Source organism: Dermacentor silvarum, chromosome 9, assembly GCF_013339745.2.
Source record: "Dermacentor silvarum isolate Dsil-2018 chromosome 9, BIME_Dsil_1.4, whole genome shotgun sequence".
Classification (NCBI taxonomy): domain Eukaryota; kingdom Metazoa; phylum Arthropoda; class Arachnida; order Ixodida; family Ixodidae; genus Dermacentor; species Dermacentor silvarum.
Genome location: NC_051162.1, coordinates 141,400,785 through 141,407,801, shown reverse-complemented (window position 1 = coordinate 141,407,801; position 7,017 = coordinate 141,400,785). Strand labels below are relative to the sequence as shown.

Below are 7,017 nucleotides of genomic sequence, written 5' to 3'. Positions count from 1 at the left end.
ACGTGGCGTGCGGAAAAGGTCTTGGGGAATACCGAAAAATCCACCCACCGGTAAGATTCTGGTATCCGCTTGTTCCTTGCAACAAACTGCATCGAATGAAAAATCTTTCGGTGCATATCTGAATAAATCTTTCGTTTCAGTGATCAGTTTCATGATTAAGCCATTGCGACGAATATGTGTTTTATTGAGGGTAATAGTTTCTTTTGCGGATTTCCGACTTGTGACTTGTATTCCGCGGGCGAATGTGGATGATTTCAACAAAATGCCGCTGATCTTCGCACCCAACAAGTGGGTGCGACAGAAGTGCGAGCTTATATGGTGCAGGTGGAGACTTTACTCCCCCAAAAAAGGTGGATTTCGTATCGAGGCACCCTATGCGAACATTTACCGGTCGCTACGCTGCATGCCGATTATTGCCAAGTAAAATGTATTATGAAATGCAGATATGCCAGCATATATATATATATATATATATATATATATATATGGTAGGAACGCCGACATGATTAGCGTCATAAGAGCCAACTGTGGACGAGCAAAAGGAAGGAGGCGCGAGCGGTGGCGCGAGGGGCGCGCGAGCTGCGGCTGGGCGCCCTTGGGCGCTGCCGGCCGAGACTGGAGCCTGCTGGCGTGGACTGCGAGTCGGAGCCGTTTCCGACATTTCAGCCGCGCCCAACATAGGGCCGCGGCTGCGTTCCGGGATTGACCATGGTCGTGGGGACGGCTGAAAGCGCCTGTTCCAGTAGCGACTGCTACCCCGGCCTGGTGCGTGACCATTTCCGCGGTGCGAGCTGCACTTCTGATGTTCGGTGACGAGCGCTTCCGCCGGCCCCTCTTCTGTCGCGGTCATCGAGTCTGGCGTGGGACCTGGTGGCGGCGTGGTCTCCTACGCGCTGCTGCAACTCCTGCCACCTCCGTTCGACAAGGGCACCGCCGGCGCAGGTGGCGTTATGAGCGCAATGGCACCGACACCACCTCAAGAACGGCTCCGTGCGTGACCATTTCCGCGGTGCGAGCTGCACTTCTGATGTTCGGTGACGAGCGCTTCCGCCGGCCCCTCTTCTGTCGCCGTCATCGAGTCTGGCGTGGGACCTGGTGGCGGCGTGGTCTCCTACGCGCTGCTGCAACTCCTGCCACCTCCGTTCGACAAGGGCACCGCCGGCGCAGGTGGCGTCATGAGCGCAATGGCACCGACACCACCTCAAGAACGGCTCCGTCCCTCGACGCTGCAGTGCGTGTTTCTACACAGACGGCCCGAGAGGACGTGGTGAGTGGTGTCCAGTGTTCCGAGGAAATTTAGGGAGCTTGAGGCCAGTTGCCAACGGTAGCAGCGGCGGCACCGTTAGAGTGATGATCTGGATCATCTGCGATCTTCCCCTCATGTGACCAGCGTGCTGCGGTGCGGTGTGGTCTCTGTGGTGGCAAGGCATTGAGCGGGCGGCAGCTCATTCCGGTGACCTGCAATGTGCAGTCGTCCGAACGACGTCACACATGCACACCTGGAAGACCAGTTGTGCATCAGGGGACGGTTTATGGCCTTTAGATTCCTACAAGACCTTAACTGCGAGGCTGCACCGCCTAGTCTACCCAAGCTTCACGAGGAGTCCGTCCTGGAAGCCAGCCAGGTTTAGGGCCGGCGGGTTCCTGAAAGACTTTGGTGTCTCGAACGTTACCGGCTCCGCCGATCCTCGTTCGGTACATTAGCAGCCTACAAAGTTCGTGTGCCGGTAGGCATGTAAACCCGTCGCTGCCAGTCACCCTGGGCCAGTGCCGTCAACGCCTTCGCATGGGAGGGGCAGTGTGGGAATGCCGACATGATTAGCGGCATCAGAGACCACTGTGGACGAGGAAGAGGACGGACGCGCAAGCGGTGATGCGAGGGACGCGCGAGCTGCGGCTCGGCGCCCGTGCGCGCCCGCCAGGGACTGGAGCCTGTTGGCATGCACTGCGGGATGGAGCCGTTTCCCACAATATATGTATATAGTAGAACTTTACGAAGTCGACAGGGAACATTAAAATCGTAAATTTGGAAATGTTGTGAAACCAAAACTAGCAGAACGCCGACGTTATAAAAACCAAGTGGCCTCTAGGGAAAAAGTTTGTATATTTGGATTGCCTGCGATTTTTCAGTGAGGGCGTCAAGCAGATATCGTAGCTCACGAGAGCCACGTCCACATCCTCGCTAGCTGTCGGTACATGGCCTACTTGTTCTGCGCCGGCAACGAGCTTCACAGGCTCCTCATCATCCAAATTTTCCGGTTCGCCCATGTCTGCGTGGGCTTCAGCGCTTACGTAGTCGGCGAAGACCACGCCTGACGGGATAATGTTAAGCCGGCTGCGATGTTCCAAAGAACTCGAAACCTACTTTTAAATCAGCTGCTAGGGGGCTGACATCTTCCCGTAATCAAGCTTCCTCGCGGACCATTTGGAAACCGGCATGCCTGAAGCAATTGACGATAAAAGATTTGTTTGTTTCGCGCAAAGCTGTTGCCACCATCTCAGTCAAATGCGGCTGTGTTTTGTTGCTTTGTGCCATGCGCGCACAATTGTTTCGGTGGCATTTTCAGTTGTTCTTGCTACTCGTTTAGTCCAGACTGCTTCGCAGTATTGAGTTCCGTAAGGTCTAGGTGCAAGTATAAATATATATATATATATATATATATATATATATATGTGTGTGTGTGTGTGTGTGTGTGTGTGTGTGTGTGTGTGTGTGTACAATCGGAGGCTTAGGCTGCCTCGTAAAAAGCGAGCAATCATTGAAGTATAAATCGCTTACGACTTGCGCTGTGCCATCTTCCATGCGCATGATCACAGAAGATTGGTGACGTGCGTCGTGGTACAGACTGTCTTGAAGAGCTGATGTATCAATCTGCAAGCAAAAATTTTACTATAGGTAACTGCGACTAAGTCGGGTGATTAGAAATACCGGGTATTTTTTCAGTCAAGTTATTGAAAATAAAATACTCACTTTTCAAGTAACTTTTTTACGGTACATCGTGCCATTTACGAATTGTGCCATTTACATCGTGCCATTTACAAAGCCTAGATTTCGCGGGTTTTGAGGTATGCGCCATGAAATATGCGGTAAAAATGCAGCATTATTACTCTCATTATTTTGAAACCACCCTTTTATGGATAGAAGTGCAAAAGTAACTGGGACACTCGTGCATTTTATCCCATATTTTGGGAATAAATATCCCGAAACGTGCGTAATCCTGAAAATTTATTTGAAGTTAAATCGCGTTGTGATGTCTCTTCCTACTAGTGGTAAATTTCAATATGTGCGATACTGTAAATACATAAACATTAAAGTAAGGAAGTTTCATTGATTATTGGATCCTGTAATTTGATTTGTCGTACAAATAATTTATGCCTTCGCAAGTAATATAGCTCAGTGACTCGAATAATTCTATCTGCAACTGCCTCTTTTAAAATGTTATATGGTTTAAAAAATCCTTCATGTATAAACGTATAACTTTCATCGGAGATTTTCACTGAACGAAGGAACAGTAATTGGAATGTAAAAATAACAGCTAGAGAAAAAATTACGCGCACCAATTTTTTTTTTCTGAAATGTTTTACGACCTAAATGCCTTATCACTTGGGAAGCAAAAACAGCATCAATATCCACAACCTTTGGCGTCTCTAGTTATCAATCTAGCATGTGTATTTTGCTATTCAGGCTGACATAACCTTTCTTCATTGACCTTAAAGAAGAAAACGAACTTGCGATTCCGGAAACAAAAATATGACACACACCTTCTGCCCAAACGAGAGTGCGGATTTCACACGAAGCCCAAATGTACGAGGGATATTTTTGACAATTATATGTTTATTATTCCCGGACAGAAGTGGCTACCGCGACGTACCATCTGAGAAGCATTTTTGAAATGTCACAGATTTACCTCTTCTAACTGGCTGCCTTCGTGACGGCTAGTAGCCATCAACAGTTTGTCTGCCAGTACAGCACTCTTCTTCAAATTAAGAATGATATTGTCATTGAGTTGGAGAACGTAATTGGAACCAGTCGTCCGCTCTTGCAGAATTGTTGGGTACACAAGGAATCCCTTTTCTGCAGAAATAATTATGTTAGTAAAGCTTAGCAAGTGGTTATTACGTCACTTCTTTAGGGCATCGAGACATAGTAGGTGTCTTTTTCACTGACTTATTTTCCAAGGTAATGCGAAGAAATCTAGAAAGTTCATGAAGCTTGAAGAAGGCATCTGACCAAAAATTAAAATAACAATGCTATGCAAAAAACTAAGTATGTATGGAAGAAACATAAAGTATTCTGTAGGTTTCTTCCGTACAGTATTCTGTACGTAAAAAAAGAGTTTTCGCTGAAATAGGACTACGACTGTTGGTAGAGCGACATGGCCAATTGATATGCTCGTTAAAATGTTTAATAGGGGCAAGAATTATATCCAAATATTTGTATGATCTATTTTACGCACTGTAAATTAGAGCGTGGTTTAGTCCTGTCATTGTGAGCAATGTATTTTCTTTTCAAACTCCTGTTATACGAATCTAACAATCTGTTCTCAAAGTTACCTGCGGAAGTGAAGATTGTCAATCTCGCCAATAGAATGATAGCCAGCATTTCCAACGTGCCTGTATCCGTCAAGCAAGCCAGTCTGAAACTGCACAGTTTGCTCAAGCGCGAAACCCCGTCTCTCTTGTCTATAAGGGATTATTGTGGAAAAGCTTTTTTTTTCATTCTTTTGCTATAGGTTTCTCGTGAGAAAAGTTCATGATAGCAGCTCTAGGTTAACACATCATGCTTACCTAGATTACTTTTATTTTATCGTTCAGGCAAGCAACACAGGTATACCATACTACGTTCTGACATTTTGCTTTTGTGACAATGGTTGAAAATTTTCCTCTAACATAAAGCGTCATCCTTGAAACAGATTGTTCTGTGAGAAGTCAACGTCAAGGGAGGCATTAAAGTTCGGCTGTTCGGTTGCGAGTGACGGGCGGCCTTTACTTCGACATACATTTCGCAATGCCGACCACGTGATTTCAAAAGAAGCTTGAGAAAGAAATCGGTGCCATAAAATTTGATATTGCATCACAAAATATTACTAAAGTTACCGGACCGCGTGAACTGCACGGTTTTCACCACAGTAAACAAAGCATGCTGACACGCTTTAAAGAAGAATGACGAATACTTTGTTACTACATATTCCGCCATTAACTTGCTTCGTCTAAACAGCGATGGCAGATATCGCTGAAATACAGCACAGTGTACATCGTAGACAGATATGGAGATAAACAGCTCCGGGAAATGCGTGAAGTGCCCTAAGAACGTTAATCGCATTAATATATATATAAGGCTACAGAACCATTGTTTAACGTTGGCACATTCAATTTAGGTCATTGGTGAAAATTACGCACTTACCAGCATGACATACGCACTGCCGTAGTTATCGGTTCAGGCATATGCACAGTGGCACATAGCCAGTTTCACCCCCCCCCCCCATTGACGTCATCGGTTTACTAGGCCAGACAGCAGACAGCGGCAAGTTTTCTCTTCAGGAGCTTCTTTATAGCCACTCGCAAGTTCTCCTTTCGGCCCATGTTGACTGATGTGGAAGATAGCAGCCAGACCGAGTAGATCATAGGGGATAGTAGTTGGGTCACTGGGGGACCCAGACTGTAGCGTCGGTCACACTCCCTAGACAATAGACCACATACCTTGCTTGCGCCCTCAATATGCTGCCGAGCGAAGGACACTGAAGTGTAGCGTTGATTGTTTGAACTCCAGCCCGTTTTCGACAAAAAAAAAACACATTTAAATGCGTGGAGAAGATTTGACCATGACGAACGCACCATCAACTTACTCGTGAAATTTCTGTGTCTGGCTCAGACGGTCTTCTCCTCGTTAGGGTTTGGAAAGGTCTGGAAAGTTTGCAAATACTGTAACTCTTATAAATTCCAAAGAAAGCATATTGTTTTATTTTTGTGGAAAATGGTATTTTTATTTGATATGTTCTTCATAGTTTTTATGACCAGTGCTTCGTCGCAAATCGAATGAGAAACCTTTCTTTGTGAATGTATTAATGCTAGAGAATGCATTTCGCTCCTAGACAAATGTTGTACACGTGCTTAATGTTCTTAGAACTTGTCTGAATTCGCACACCTAGACAGGTGCATATATTTCGTTTCAAACTAGCCTGCACACACACAATATACAATAAGTACATTTCAACACCTGAAATCATGAGCTCCCGTGTGATAAACAAATACAAAAAGCCCGCATTGCCGTCTTGCATTTTAGATTATTGAGCCAAACCATAAAAACATTGTGATGAATAATTAAATGAGAAAGACTTGCATATTCTTCTCAGGCTGACGATTCCTTTTTTCCACATCTTGCAGGTACACCTGGTTTTATTAAAAATGTATAGATCATGGAATCGGGCGGAACGAAACCAGTGCTTTGGTAGTGACCACTGATGTTTCGTCATATGTCAATGAATTGAATAATGCTGCCAACTGCATGATATCTGCCATAACCTGTTACCGAAACATTCACGGTGGAATGGTTTGAAAATTTAACCGAATGGATCAATTACCAGAATCGTTTGCCATAAACGAGAACGCGCAGTTGGACATGTTCCTTTGTTATTACCTAGGCATTACCGAATACTACATTGTCACATATTGGTTTTATTAGGATTGTTATATTTTGCCGTAAATATACGCCACTAAATTTTTTTCTTCACAACTTGTGTGTTACGGACGCATTTAGATGTATCCAACTGAAGAATAACAGCGCCACTCTTGCTGCTACATTTTTTTTTCTCGGGAGCGTAGTTGTAGAAAGGAGCCAAACCATATTAAAATAATAGGTCTAGTTTGTTTTCAACGCTTTTTCACTAGTGAAGTTGCTGGTTGTGAGATTCGAAACGGCAGGAATTTTTATAATTGAGTTTCCAATCAGGCGTCTGCATTGTTGAGCTTTCAAAGCTAAGTTGAAATGAAAACTACGCGTTTTGCACTTACGTGTAA

The 7,017-nt window shown here is 45.1% G+C and overlaps 1 long non-coding RNA gene across 1 annotated transcript; it reads right to left on the bottom strand.

The window, feature by feature from the left end:
• Nucleotides 1-2,778: 2,778 nt before the first annotated feature.
• On the bottom strand, nt 2,779-4,789 carry LOC119465031 (uncharacterized). Its single transcript, XR_005194696.2, has 3 exons — nt 4,555-4,789; nt 3,909-4,075; nt 2,779-2,872 (listed from the first exon to the last, which is right to left on the bottom strand). It is a non-coding gene; the product is annotated as an uncharacterized LOC119465031 (long non-coding RNA).
• Nucleotides 4,790-7,017: the final 2,228 nt, after the last annotated feature.